Source organism: Choloepus didactylus, chromosome 3 (genome assembly GCF_015220235.1).
Source record: "Choloepus didactylus isolate mChoDid1 chromosome 3, mChoDid1.pri, whole genome shotgun sequence".
Taxonomy (NCBI): Eukaryota; Metazoa; Chordata; class Mammalia; order Pilosa; family Megalonychidae; genus Choloepus; species Choloepus didactylus.
Genome location: NC_051309.1, coordinates 143,455,370 through 143,471,577, shown reverse-complemented (window position 1 = coordinate 143,471,577; position 16,208 = coordinate 143,455,370). Strand labels below are relative to the sequence as shown.

Below are 16,208 nucleotides of genomic sequence, written 5' to 3'. Positions count from 1 at the left end.
TAAACTTATTTTCAGACTATTTATTCATTTTATGAATGGCTACATATTGTGTATTAATTGAAGAGTCGGGCTCCAGAGCAAAAGCCTAAGTGTGATCTTTCAGTCTTGACCATAAGCAATCACAAGGCTTTGACAGTCAGAACTAATGAGAAAGAGCTGCCCTCCCCACTCCAGACTTGATTTACAGTCAGTGCATTCATTTCAGGTTTCTGGAGGTGGCTGTAGTCAAGGATTCGTGTCCACTCCCCACCTCCAATAGGTTCATCAGGTTCATAAACATCTTTGCATTCCTAGCCCAGGGCTCTTCATTTGGAGGTCTCTTTTTGGAGTCAATTTCCCCACTCTGCCTCAGTATTCTTCTACTCCTAGGCCTGCTGCCTGTCTCTCGCCCTGGCTTTGTCCCTCCAGGGCCAACGCAAGCCCTTTTGCTCTGAGACAATCTTCCTCCACCCAGCTCCCTGTCAATATTGCAGGGAGTATTTTGGCCTTCATCTGGTCATGTTCTTTGGAGGGAAATGGAATATTTGGGGGACTGCAACTACTTTCTTTCACTTCTTGTGTGCAGTGTCATGGTAAATGAATAACAACTTGAGGTTTTATTCAATATGGTTTGTTGCCCTAGTTGACCACCTTAACACCAGTTAGCACTACATTAATAATATATTTGTAAGTTTATTAATCAAATTTTAATTGTGCTATCTTTGCATGTTTTGTTATCATCACATTTTCCTGTGCTATGCTTGGCATCAATTTTATACAGGCAGTTTTTTTTATATTCTTTATATTCTGATATAAACAGTGGATGTAGAATTTAAAATGAGTTTGCTGATTTTAACTGTTATCTTTTATTACTTATTTTTATCTAATCATCTGTCTTTGGCTACATAAAGGTGACTGTATTTCTCCTGGTAGTCTCTTTATAAATAAGGCCATGTAAGTTAGTCAAAGCACTTATATCTGGTAATTAATGTTTATGGACCATAACCTGTACCATTTTTAATGGTCTTCTTATGACTTATTTAATTTTTTTTTCACTTAATTTACCCTATCCTCATGTTAGGATTGCCACATTTAATTTCTTTTCATTTTTAAATTGTACCATGCATTTATAAAAAATGAGAAAATCCGCAATCTAATATAGCCTCTCACTTTCTCATTTCTTTTTCTTCTCAACTATTGTTTATAAAGTTTTACATTCTCTTAATAATTTTTATTCTTATAGTGTATTCTATGCATAAAAATAAATATATCTGTTTTCATGTTGTAAATTATCCAATTAAATAAATTTATTCCCATGGGCCAGTCTATTTATGTGTATATTATCCATTCACTTTATGATTCACTGAAGGCATCCTACATAATTATCTGGAGCAAGGTTATAGAAACTATATTTACTGAGTTTTGTAATTCTCAAAAATATTCCCACATTTAAAGTGAGATACATTTTAACCTGTTATAAAATTCTTGTATTATATTTTCTTTCCTAAGGAATTTATTGACTTAAATATCTAGCCTTAGTTCTAATCTAAAGTTTTTTTGCTTTTTTTGTAATTTGTAAATTTTTATTAATTATATATTTAAATATTAACAACATCTTATTCCATGTGAATTATAATTTCCACATTTTGGGGTGAAAGTTTAAATTGAAGCTTAATTTATTTTACTATTCCCTTATTTTGCATCTCTTCTTTGATGACATTGTGCTCATCAGATATCTCTTCTATTCCATAGCTAGTATTACCTAGCATTTCTAACATGCTTTTCATTTTATTTTCATAATGCTTATTTTTCACAGTCTTGTATCCTGAGTCTGTTACTGTGTTTTCAGAAACACCCATTAGTTTTGTGCCTCTTCCATTGTTTCCCCTCTATTTCTCCCTCTTCATCATTCTTATACAACTAGTTGCTAGGTCCTACAAACTTTATTTCTTAAATATTTTTGAGTACATCTCTTCTCTGTCTAATCAAGCTCTTATCATTCCCTGGAAAAATTATTATATTATAATTGTAAAAAGGTGACCATCTGCCCTAATTAACCATGGCATTTTAAATTTATGCTGTTTGTCTCAGCCACATGGTTCTTTTCCCTCTTTTCTTTTCTTTCATCTTTTCTCTTCTCTTCTCTTCTCTTCTCTTCTCTTCTCTTCTCTTTTCTTTTCCCCTTCCTTCCTTCCTCTCTCTCTTCTCTCTCTTCTTTCTGTCTTTTCTCTCTCACACACACACAGACACACACACACACACACACACACACACCACACACTGTTTCCTTTTTTTTAAAGGTTGCACTGAATTCAGGTGGTATTGGTTATTATAGCTTTGTTTTTTCCCTTATTTTTAAAATTTCCAACATGTGTCATAATAAACTGTATTAGTGTTTGATGTACATGTGAAGGAACAAATTTTTTACATTAAGATATGATGAAATCCAAAGGTTAAACTCATGATAACCTTCAAGATATCCCATCTATTTTCTTCTAGTCACAACATTTTTATTTCAAGGACAGCATAAAGTACATTTACCAACAAAACAAAATGTGCTGGTACAGTACCAAGTGATGAATAGTTCACTCCTTTCACTTTTGATATTATGATAGAAGAATTCCTCATTGCTATCCCTATCATCCTTATTTTATTGTTTCATAACATTATTTTTTTTAGTTAATCTCTTTCAGTAGCAGTAAATTCAAAAAAAAAAATCACATTCTCATTTAATAAGTAACAAAACACTGAAATTCTTTTTCCAGGAAAGTTGATGGTAAATGGGCCACATGTCCAAAACTTTGTCTACATTGACCAACCACCATGGCACATGGTAGTAACAGTGATATCACAAGCATGCACATACATGTAAACTCCCATGCAAACAAAAAATAAATAAATCTGTTGAATCTGTTCACACACATACATAAACACATACAAACAGGAGAAACATCTGTTGAAAAAGTAGCATCATTTATCTCAAAAGTGGGTAGATATTTGAAGAACACAGTGCCTAAAGACAACTAAATGCATGCAGTTGCAGAATGTACCTTTACATGTCACTTAGAATCATAAATTTATTTTAGCTCAAATGACTTTTCTGAATTTGTTTCATTCATTATCTTTTTTTGTTGTTGTTGAAATTTTTTTTTATTTTGAAATAAATTCAAAGTTACATGGATAGTTGTAAAAACAATACTAGCCCCATACACAGAATTCCATCATACCCTGACCCACCTCCCCCAATAGCTCAATCCACCAACTTTAACATGCTGTCACATCACTATTTCTTTCCCTCCCTATCTATCATCCATCATATATTTCTCTGTCTTCTGAACATATGAGAGTTAGCTGCAAACATCTTGAACATACACGATAATTCATGTATGTACTTCCCATGAACAAGAACATTCTTTTATGTAATTCCATTAAGCAAAGCTAAGAAGTATAAGAGATTCAACAATGATACAATGCTTACATTCTATATTTCCTTTTCCTTATGTCTCAACTGTGTCCCTTCGAGCCACCTGTCCTCCACCCTCCAATCCTATCCAAGTTCATCCTTAGCATTCAATTGTTGTCTAGTTAGACTGTCTATTTTTTTTTCTTTTTTCAATTGTGGAAACATATACAGCCTAAATCTTCCCATTCCACCCCCTCCCTAGCCTTCCATTAGTGGGATTAATCACATTTAGAATGATGTTATGCTCTTTCCCACCATCCATTACTAGAAATTTCCCTTCACCTCAAACAGCAACCCTACACTCATTTCTTAACTCCCCATTGCCCCTTCCCCCATTTCTCTTAACCCAAATTCTACTTTTCATCTCTATGGTTATATTCTCTGATAATTTCTTTGTGTTTACTGTGGGGCTTAAAATTAACCTCTTAAATCCCTATCAATCTTGTTTTTCTTTGATACCACCTTCACTTCAATAGGGCACATAAACTATGTTCCTATACTCCTTCATTCCCCCACCTTTATATAGTTGTCTAAAATTACGTATTTTACATTGAGTTCAAAACCACTGATTTGTCCTTAGAGTTTGTGTATTTTTTATCATGTAGGAAGTAAATAGTGGAGTTATTGTTTAAAAATTATTGACTTCTATTTGTATTCCCTTGTGTTTGGAGAATGTTCTTTGAGTATATTCATTTTTTTTTTTTTTTTAATTTCTTGAGGCTTGTTTTACATCCCAACTTATGGTCCCTTCTGGAGAAAGATCTGTGATCACTAGAGAAAAATGAGTGTCCTGGTGATTTGGGATGTAAGGTACTATATATGTCTGTTAAAATTCTCTATATCTCTTTCTCCTTTCTTTGTCTCTCTGTTGGTAGGGCTTCCTTTAGAATCTGAAGTAGGGCAGGTCTTTTATTGGCAAAGTCTCTCAGCATTTGTTTGTCTGTGAAAAATTTAAGCTTTCCCTCAAATCTGAAGGAGAGTTTTGCTGGATAAAGTATTCTTGACTGGAAATTTTTCTCTCTCAGAATTTTAAATATGTCATGCCACTGCCTTCTTGCCTCCATAGTGGCCACTGAGTAGTCACTACTTAGTCTTACGTTGTTTCCTTTGTATGTGGTGAATTGCTTTTCTCTTGCTGCTTTCAGAACTTGCTCCTTCTCTTCAGTATTTGAGAGTCTGATCAGGATATGTCTTGGGGTGGGTTTATTTGGATTTATTCTATTTGGATTTCGCTGGGCATTTATGATTTGTGTGTTTATATTGTGTAGAAGGTTGGGGAAGTTTTCCCCAACAATTTCTTTGAATACTCTTTCTAGACCTTTACCCTTCTCTTCCCCTTCTGGGACACCAATGAGTCTTAAGTTTGGATGTTTTATTTTATCTATCATATCCCTGAGATCCACTGCGATTTTTTCTATTTTTTTCTCCATTCTTTCTTTTGTTCTTTCATTTTCTGTTCTGTGGATTTCTAGGACACTGAGATGTTGTTCAGCTTCCTCTAGTCTTGTATTGTGAATATCCAGAGTCTTTTTAATTTGACCAACAGTTTCTTTTATTTCCATAAGATCTTCTATTTTTTAATTTACTCTTGCAATGTCTTCTTTATGCTCTTCTAGGGTCTTCTTTATGACACTTATATCTTGGGCCATGGTCCTCTTGATGTCCTTTAAATCCTTTGCCATGTTTTCATTCTTTGGTTGTAGTTCTTTAATTAATTTTGTGAGGTATAACATTTCCTCCAAAATCTTGATTTGTATGTTTGGAGCTGGATTCTCCGTATTGTCTGGTTTTATCATATGCATTAAGATTTTCTGTTGTTTTTGGCCCCTTGGCATTTGTTTTACTTGATAGGGTTCTTTCAAGTTGTATAAAAAAAAAAGGATATCAATCTAATTTTTCAGAGACACAGTTTGGTGACGTACACTTTCTCTAACTAACCAGCAGAAGGCATCTATGAGTCACCTATATCCCTCAAGTCAGTTCTGAACCTTTTTTCCACGGAGTGTGGGGAAATGATTCCCATATGTTTAGTTGGAGAACTCAGCCTAGGTGTGCCACTGGAGCCGTCCACCCTGGATGTGGGCACATGCACGGGTGGCCAGGGAGGAAGGGCATTTCTCTCTTGGTGTCCCACAAACCACCAGACTCAGCGCAGTGCCCCTGGGCTCTCCGAGCAGATCCCCCCTCCCAGCCATGATCCTCCCTCAGCCGAGAGAAAATGCTGTGCTATGTCATCAGTGTGTGCCATCCCCCAAGGGAAGGCCCGGGCCACCAGGCTGCGCCGCAGGGCTCTCAGCTCATTTCAGAATGCAGAATGTGTGAGGCTGTCTTTACTGAAATGCCTTGTGGGCTGAGAACAGCTGAGGTTTTCTCCACAGAGAGAGAGCAAGAGACAGAAAAGCTCCCAGGTTCTCCCGTCAGCCAGATATAGCACCCAATCCTCTGGGCTCCCTATCCTGCTATTCTCCCAAGGTCAGTTGTCACCAAAAGCCTCTGTCTGCTTGTTGAGGATTCGCTGTCTGTATTGAGCAGTTAATGTTAAAACCTCACTTGGAGCTGGGCTGAGAAAGTGCACGGCGCGGCTTCCGTGAGGGAGGGGCTCCTGGCTCTAGGTTCTCAGCTCTCAGCGCAGGTCTGAAGTTTTACTGACAGATTTTATGGTGTGATCTCGGGCATTCCTCCCAATTCATGTTGGCGGATGTTGAGTGTACAGTCACATTTCTCTCCCCACTGTTATTCCAGGTTATTTACTGTTTTTTTGTTCATTTATGAATTATTCTGGGGGAGAATAAGTCTTCCACTTCTTTCTATGCTGCCATCTTCCCAGAATCCCTCATTCATTTTCAATTACTAGATTTCTTGTGCTTAGGCAAAAACTGAAGGTTTGAGGTTAATGTGTTCAGTATTGTCAATAAAATTACTTGTATTTTTTAGTGGAACAAAGCACCCTGGTACAAACAATGGGTTTATGAAGTAATTGCCATCTATGAAGTAAAATACATACATGATTAGTTATGGTATACTTATAGCTTACAATTGTGTGTACACAAGCTGAGACACTGTGCAAATAAAAATAGGAAAAAATCAATGTATGTCTACCTATACAAAGTTAGATTAAATAAAATAATTAATAAATAATAAAATAAATAATAAAATATTTATTTTAAAGTAAAATAATAAATAAAATAATTAATAAAATGAATACAAAAAGTACATCATCAAATTGCCTTTCATCATCAATCAATTTGTAGAATTATCTGAGCTTTTGAAATACTACTTTTAAAACAATGGGTGTGCCCAACTATGGTATTGAACTATTTTGTAAATGAATCCGCTAAATTTTGATTGGATTTTGTTCAAATTTGGAAATAATAGTCACATGATTTGATGAATACAACACTGGAAAATTTCAGGTCTTTATGTCTTTAGCAAAGCATAATTTTGAAAATGAAACTTGAAAAAATAATCCATTAAAACATCTATATAAAGCAAAGAGGGATTGAAAAAATTAGTGACTGATGCCCCAAATACTGTAGAAAGTTTAATTTAGAAACTCTATAATTGTTCTTTGGAATGTCTCAATTTGTGTCAAAAATCTTTGGGTGGACCTGCTATTTTAAATATATGCATAAACATGCAATTATACATGCACATATGTATGTGTATACATATAACTTATAATTGAGAATCTCAACTTTCAAAATATATATCTTAATTGTTGAAATTTTTACTATAAAAGTATTTATTGCAGAGAAGCCCTCTGAATGAACACCAAAAAATGTACATCTGAAAATCACAGTAATGAAAATATTGTCCATTTAGTTGGTTTTGATGTAGGCTATTGAAATGGCATTTGCTCAGTTAAAAATTATGGTCTACAGAGAAACATCAATTAAAATTGTCAATTTCTAATTTATTGTTTATCATAAAAGTCATTTGGAATAATATTGCTGGTAATTTAATTAAAAATGAATGTAATAAGCTTATATTGCATAAATGGCCTTATACTATGGCATTCAAGAAATATATAGCTAAGAAATTGATTAAATCTAGTGAATAGTGCCATGAATAATTTTTCAACTTAATGATAAGTAGCATAAGATTGCTTGAATTTGCTTTAATACATACAAATATATACATATTTTATTTTAGAAACATATTTTGAAAATTTACAATATTAAATAACTTTTCAAATTTTTTCAAAATAGTTAAGCATCAAAGATAATAAATGTCCAAATCTTTCATGCCCTTGTTTATACAATACTTCTATCTGAAGCACATGCACATCTTCTACTTAGTTCATGCTAAATCATCCAACAAATCTCAGCCTTTATAAAATGCTTGATTTGAGGACACCTAATATGACATCCCATTTAGCTTAAGTATATCTCCTCTCTTTTCTTAGGATCTTTTACTTTCATCTAAGTTATTTATGGTTTAAATGATTTATTTTTCAATTACCCACTTGATTGTAGAATCACTGATTGCAGGGACATTGTCTTGCTGACCTTTGAAATCTGAAAAGCTGGCTTATAGGTGGCACAAAGTTGGAAGTGAATTCAGTTTGACTTGGGATGGTAACTGCAGCAGTAATATTTAATCTGACATCTGCCTCTTCTTTAAGTATATAGGAAACAAATTCACTTATAACAGAAAAATGTTAAAAATGGAATAATAAAATGTAAAACCTTTTGCACCTAAGCTCTTAAAATAGTACCCCCTGGGATCAGCATAGCTAGCTGAAAGTTCTGAGTTGCAGGGGATACGAATAATGACCTGGAGGAAGTAATGAATATTGGCTAAACATGCCATAGTAATGACCTAGTTTAAGAATTCTAGTTTCAAGATTACCATTGAAGGTGGAATTTCATCTGACAAGTCTAAGAAGAGTAAGGGAAAAGAAGGTGTATCTTTTCATAATGTATTCCTCATTACTTTCACATAGCTATGAAAGCTTATGTATCAAGTCACTTCAAAACCATCTTGATTTTTACTTTATATCTACTGCGAAACTACAATTCTGTTGCAATTGCTTGGTTATTTTTCTTTGTGCACACACACACACACACACACACACACACACGGCAAGTTCTTTGAGAATATGAGCTACATCTGTTTCCATAACAGTTGTAGTTCAAGTACTGGCTTACCACAGTTCACATGGTAGCTATGAAATAAATACGTTGAATGAAAGAAAGCAGCCAAGAGGTGAAAGCACAGTTCTGATTGGATTGCCTCCAGTTGGATCTACTACATAACAGTCAGATACAGGAGAGATTAAACATATGCATTCCCTGTAAATCAGCTGAACAGTGGTCAGAATATTAAGGTGAGCTGCAGAATCTATGTCCAGGTGGAAAATGTAAACCTTAGCTGCAAAGCACTTAGCTTTTCCTGAACCAGCTGACCTATTGTGCCTTGACTTCAGATATATGAGAAGTTGCAATTTGTTTTTGAGTTAAGTTGTAAAGTAAATCATCACAAAAGCAAAAATGTACACAATCTTACACAGATTTACACAATTTTGCCTCTTTCTTTACAAAATTCAGACATGCAATGTAAATAAAGGCAAATATATAGAAGTGGGCTAGCACATTTAAGAAATTATGGTAATCATCTAGCAATTCTTACATTACTCTGAAAGATCATGATATTTAGCAATATGGGGTTCTCCAGAAACCCATTTTTTGTCCCATGCACATCATAGCTAGATTAACCTAGCACTCAGCTCTGAGAATTACCTAATATCTGAACTTCAGGTTTGTTTTATCTTGCCTGCATCTCATTATACACCAAATCACACATACTGATTTTTTTGTACATTAATCATTTTATTTCCCCAGGGGCCAGAACAGTGTAGTATTGTTTCTGTGCTTTCCATATAAGATTCAGATCACAAGGACATAAATTTACATATATTTTACTTGACAGATATTCTACTCTTTAAAATGCACACAGTGAAGGAAATTGTCTATGAAGGGATGCATAACTAAACTGAAGCTTTAAAAGAGAAAAATAAGCTGTTGATTCCCTCCCTGCAAAATCCTTCCATTATTCTCACCAAAATATGAGTTACATATCATGGTGCTGATTTAAACCTTTTATTGGGGACTGACTTTTGGTAGCCCAAAGGAATCACTTATCTCAATACTGGTTAAGTCAGGTCTATTAGTAAAGGAAAGAGAAAGAAAAGAAGGATGAGAAGTGGGCAATAGCTGAATTCTTTTACGTTTTGAGAAAGTTAAAAAAAAAAAAAAGACCAACTGAACCATTACTCACTAAGTATCAAAGCAAACTGATTCAGTAGCAGAAGTCCTATAGTTAAAATTATGAGAAAATGGAAACAACACAGAGCTAGCTTCTATTGCCTTAGAGCATTTGAAAACATAAAGAGTTTGCTGTGATTTACACTGAAATAGTACTACTGCATATAAAAACATTGAAAACAAATTTTACAGAATACAAATTGGGCTCCTCCACAGTAAAATAAATAAATAAATAAATAAATAAATAAATAAACAAACAAACAAACAAACATAAATAAATAAAACTGTACTTGTTTTCCAAGACAACTCTTGAAAGCAAAAGGGTATTTTAATTAAAAATAACTTCAACTGTCTGACAGCCCATCCGTAATAGCTGAAAGTTAAGAAATTCCAGGCGATTTTGACATTTAATGAAATTTTATCAGCAGATTATGATCCAAAATAAAATTTCTGAACATCCTGTCATTTACATCATAATCCAATAGGAATAGAAACATGTGGTGTGGAAAATAAGGCTCTAGAGATTACCCATGCCATTCCTGTGGATCTTCACAACTGTGTAAAAGTCACTAGGCCTTTGGTGCTTTACTGTTATGTACAGTTACGAGATGTGTTTAAATAGCAAACTTGCTGTCCTTAAACCTACTGCATTAAAAAAAATTTTTTGGCTCCTTGACTTCTTTAAATTTTAAAAAGTTGTTCTTCTAAACAACATTCCTAAAAATTATGCAGCTCGCATCAGATTTCATGTTCACCAGGAACGAGACTCATATTCATCATCATCTTTGTCATCATCATCATGCAAAACCAAACCTGAAGTTTTGGTTTCCTCTTCCTTGACTTCCTCTTCCTCAGTCTCAGTGGATATGGATGGTACCTTGGGTTTGTCCCAGGATATTTGTAGTCGACGGTCTTTGAATTTTGACCCTTGGTTTGTAGCTGAAAAATGCTGAAGTAATCATCTTTTTCCTCCTCAGTGAATCCCTTGTTAGTGCTTTGGGGCAGTGGTCCACTACCAAGTGATTTAGTGAGACCCTTCTTCTTCCTCCACAGCCTTGACTTTTTCCTTGACCTTAAGAGGACATGGTCTTTCCTCGACCCACTGGTAAAATACCTAATCCTGCCGCCTCAACCTGTAACTGACTGAGTTTTTTCTGTAACTCTGCTGTGTCTTCTGAGGATAGTCTCTTGTGGAGGTCCAGTTCAGTATCTAACAACTCTTTCTGGGTCTCTGTCTTTGTCATCATTTTAGATGGTGTAGAGACTGCAGAAGATATTTTTAATTCATCTTTCAATTGTGAGATCTTTTCTCCAAGCTCTTTCAAAGTCCACTATATTTGCTCTCCTGGTTTCATATTTTTGTTCTTTTCTAGCTTGGATATTAACATCAAGCAGAAAGCTTCCTTTCCTCTCTACCTTCTCTGGGATTCCTGATCTGTTCTTTTTGTTTTTGTGGAGAATTTTTTCCCTGACTCTTATAATTTGCTCAACTGCTCTCCCTTACTCAGTGACACCTTTTCATTACACTTTTCTGTCCTATGAGGCATTTTACCTTGAAACAGTTTAGTTGTCCCTTTTTTTCCCGTGAGGCATTTCAGCCTCTGGTACCTACCAATTTAAGGTGTTCTTCCCCAGAGAGCCTGATGGGATCAGCATCAAAAATGCCTGGATTTTTTTTTTGTAGTTTAGGTGCTCCAGAAATTAGAGACCGTCTTGGGTGCATGCACCTCTTGTTAACATTTCCGCTATGTGTCTCTTTTGTTTCCTGGGGGCACTTTTGCATGCATGTGCTCACTAGCCACTTGGTTCCACCCGGGGTCTCTGAGGCCTTGGGAGCCTGTGACTAGATAGAGGTGGGGTCTAACTCACTGCTGAGTGACTCTGTGGCCTGCATTCACGGAAGAAAGCATCAGGACCATGCTGCCACTGCGTGACTCCCAAGTTCTGTGGGACCAAGTAAGGGGAGGTATTTGACTGGCAGGTTCAAGTCACATATATGCTACCTTCTCTTTTGGTGTTTTTTGTTGTTTGTTTTTTGTTTTTGTTTGTTTGTTTTTTTTTGTTTTTTCTTTGATTCAGCATCTGGGGAGTCCCTCTCCAGTAACTATCATCCTCTTGAGTTCTAAGCATGAGGAATTCACCCTTTTATTAGTTGTTTCTGAGGGAACACTTTTCCTGGGTATCTTACTTCACCATCTTGATGACATCACTCCCAGTCTAATAGTCTTAAAATAAGTAAAACCAAATCCAGCACTTAACAATGAATAAATCATTATGTCCAATACACAAAAATTACTAGGCACATGACAGAGGAGAAAATCTGATCTATAAGCAGGAAGAGAAGCTGTCAGTAGAAACAGATCCTGAAATATCAAAATAGTGGAAAAGAGCAAAGAAGGACTTGCAAAAAGATATGGTTAATAAACCCAGTGAATTAAAGAGAAACATAAATGAAACAAAGAGAATGAAATGGACATGAAGAAATAATCAAGTGGAATTTCTGAAGCAAAAACAATTAAAATATGGAAAAGAAAAATGGGCATAAGGGTGCAATTAGATGATGCAGAAAAATAAAAAGTGAACATGAAGATATACCAATAGAAACAATTCATACTAAATAACACAGAGAAAAAAGACTGCATGAGTTTAACATATAACCACTGTTCTGTAGATTAATATAAAGTTGTCTAATATATATTTATTGCCATTACAGAAGTAGATGGGGCAGGAAAATGTTTGAAGAAATAACAGCTCAAATTTTCCAAATTGGTTGACTAATATAAAAATGCAGAATTTCAATGAACTCCAAGCTAGATAAACTGTAAGAATTGTAAACCATGGTCTTCACAAGGAAACTATTCCTTAGAACCAATCAGAAATAGAAAAAAATCTTAAAAGTAGCCAGAGAAAAATTACACAGTATATACAGAAGAAAATGATAAAAATAGTACAGATTTCTCATCTGAAACTGTGCAAGAAAAAGCGCAATGGAATTGCACTTGCAAAGTACCAAAGAGAAAGAAAATAGTTTACTTAAAATTCTCTACAGAGTAAAAATCTTCAAAATTAAAGGGGCAAAGAAATTTTTTCAGATGAACAAAAGCTGAGAGAATTTGTTGAAAGATTTTTTTATGACAATAAATGATAAAAGAAATGTCATTACGTGGAAGTAAGGTGAGTCTGGTGGAAAGCTGGGTATACACAAAGGAAGGAAGAATGCAAAAATGCTAAACATAGATATATATAAAATTTGTTTTACCTTTCTAAAATCTGTCTGCTTAAGAAAAATAAAGAAAAATAAAATCTATAAAAACTTAGGACAGCAATGATAGAAAGGATAGAAGAGGGAATAGGAAGTATACAGTTATAAGGTTCTTAGATTGTATGTGAGGCAATACAATATCACTTAAAATTAAACTATGATAACTTAACAATGCATATTCAAAACTATAGAGCAACTCTTACAAACAGAAAACAAAGTTATAAAGCTAATAAGTAATGGTAGATATAAATTGAAATACTAAAATGCTCAATCCAAAAGATGGCAGATAGAGGGGAATAAAAATAAATAACATAAAACAACAACAAAAAATATTTTAGATTGAAAGTACATGGCCTAAAGTCTGAGATTAAAAAAAGTCTGAGATTAAAAAAAAAAAGGTAGAAATTGTCAGAATGGATAAAAATGTGATCAAGTTACATGCTGTCTGTAAGATGTACACTAAATACAAAGACAGAATTTACAAATAAAAAGACAAAAATGATAAATCATGTAAATGCAAACCATAAAAAAAGCTCTGATAGTTTATATTAATATCAGACAATATAAATTTTGGAATATGAAATAGATATAAATAGGGACATTTCCTAGTGATAAGGGGTTTAATTCATTCAAGAAAATTTAACTGTCTTCAATATACAGGCATGTAACAACAGTGCTTCACAAAACTAGAAAAAAAAAAAATTAAAACCCTGCAGAACAGAAAGCAGGGATAGAAAAATCCAAAATAATTTATGAACATTTCACAACTTCCTTAGGAATGATAGAACAGATATACAGAAAATCAGTAAAGGATACAGTCAATTTCATAACATTATCAAATAATAATTTCTAATTAACATTGATACAATGCTACAAAACAAATATAGACAATAGGTATTTTCAAATGCACAAGGAGCAGTCACCAAGATAGACCATAAACTTTGCATAAAACACATCATGATAAAATTAAAAATTTAAAATTATACAGAGTGTGTTCTCTGAGCATGATACAATTAATTTAGAAATCAGAAGTATGATAAGTGAAAAATCACAAATATTTGAAAATGAAACAATATAATTCCAAGTTAGCTATGTTCATAGAATTTCAAGGTAATTAATAATAAATATTAATTGAATGAAAATAAATAACATCACATAAGCTAAAGCACTGCATATAGAGAAGTTTGTAGATTCAAATGCCTATTTTTGAAAGGAGGAAAGGAAAAAAATCAAAGATCTAACTTTCCACCTCAGCAATGTAGAAAAAGAAAAGAAAATTAACTTCAAATAAATAAAAGGAAGGAATACATGAAAGCTGATTATTAATGAAATATAACATGGAAAAGAAATCAGTGAAAACAAAGGCTGGTTATTTGAAGAATACAAAAAAGGAAAGAGACCAAAACAAATCCAAAAATTACCATGAGTGAAAAAGGAAACATCACTACATTATAGTGCCGTATAGCACATTAAATTATATTTTGTAGAATGTGGTATGGGAAAGTGCCACATGTAATAGTTAACACAACATTTAACAGAAATTGTGTTCAATAGATATTTGTTTATGGACTCCACTAGCTACATTTGTATAATGTGAAATTTCTCATGTGCAGATTTAAGTCATTGCATATTCATGTAAAATAGGTTTAGATATTGACATATGATACAGAATTATATTTTTTCTGTAACTTTCCTGGCAAGATTTTGTTTACATTCTTGTTGAACAATGTCAGAAAATTCTATATAATATTAAAAATAGCAATGTGTCCCATTAAAAAGCAAACAAACATATTTGTAAATCTCACTTATAATTAAGACACTGAAGCTTCTAGTAGATAAAATTTGGTCCTGTTTCTATTACAGTATGGAAAAACAAAGACTGTGTCTAATCCTCTTTTCCATGGTATACCTTCAAATAATGGAATATTATTATTTTGTTAATTTTAGCCCATCAAGATCTTATTTTAATTCAGCTCATGCCACAAATCACAGTTTTTAGCTTTGTCTAATCTACCAATTTGGTAAGAATTAATTTTATTTCTCCTTCAATGAGGGTTTGAAAGATATTGAACTGAAAGGAGTCAAAAACAAAATCCCCTGTTGTCCCAAGAAGGTTTCCTGAACCAGGAACAGCTCCACATATATTTTCTAATATATATCAGTCATTTGTTCACTTTCTCCATAGGGACGTATTAAAGACTTGCCAATACTTATATTTGTATTCTACTAATACTCAGATATGAATCAATAAAGCTCTCCTTGCTAGTCACCATAATCCTTATAGAAAATTAAGTACATTTCATTTGGGTTAACTTTCTTTGACTTTGTGAGGTTATTTTGAATCTTAGAGATTTCTGTTCTCTCTTACATAATATTCACAGGCACTGTTAACAACATTTTGTTTTAAAATTATTTCCAGAAATCAGAATCACTGACTACTTGTTTGAAGGTTCTGGAATCAGTATTTTTGAGAATTTGAAGCTGTTATTTTCATAAATTTGAGTCTTCTGGCTTTTTTTCTGCCACCGAGTTCCCTCAAAAATCACCAACAAGAATTCTGCAACCTAATTTGACAGTGCTTTGCTATTGATTTAAATTACATGATACCATAAACTCTATTTCTTTCTTTGCCATAGTTGGGTTTCACCTCCCAAAGAATATTATTTCTGTTGTTTACAGCTTCAAAAATTATTTTGGAGAGAAAATAACAACAGGAAACCTTTCATAGTGTTTAAAATATATCAAAAATTTGGGAGTGACAGAGATTTCCCCTTCTTACTTTCAAGCTTGACTATGCCACTGCTGTTGCTTCTTCTTCTTCCTCTTCCTCTTCTATAAATCCTAAGTTTTTCTGTATTTGAACAGGAGGTGAAGTTTCTTGCATCAGGTTAGTCTGTGATCTAGACGCAAAGAATGAATTATTCTTGACCATTTTTCTTTCACTGGCATAACTTACTTTCTAATATTTTTAGGAGATTTAGAAAAGACAGCTTACTAATTAAGTTTAATAGTTCTTCAGCCACTGCTATAAGGGAGAGTACTCTGATATCTAGTTAATTTATGTCTTCTAAAATTTAATCCTAGTACCACTTTGCTCCTTACATAGACAAATTAGGAAGGGGAAACTGTTATTATTTTTCCAATATCTTAAACAATATAATTTATGTTTTAAAATATTTGTTAACAAATATTACAATATATGATGATGACTGTTATACAAAGGCTAAGTGTGGAGTGC

At 33.6% G+C, this 16,208-nt stretch overlaps 1 pseudogene; it reads right to left on the bottom strand.

The window, feature by feature from the left end:
* Positions 1–10,459: 10,459 nt before the first annotated feature.
* Positions 10,460–11,096, bottom strand: LOC119530179 (annotated as a pseudogene).
* Positions 11,097–16,208: the final 5,112 nt, after the last annotated feature.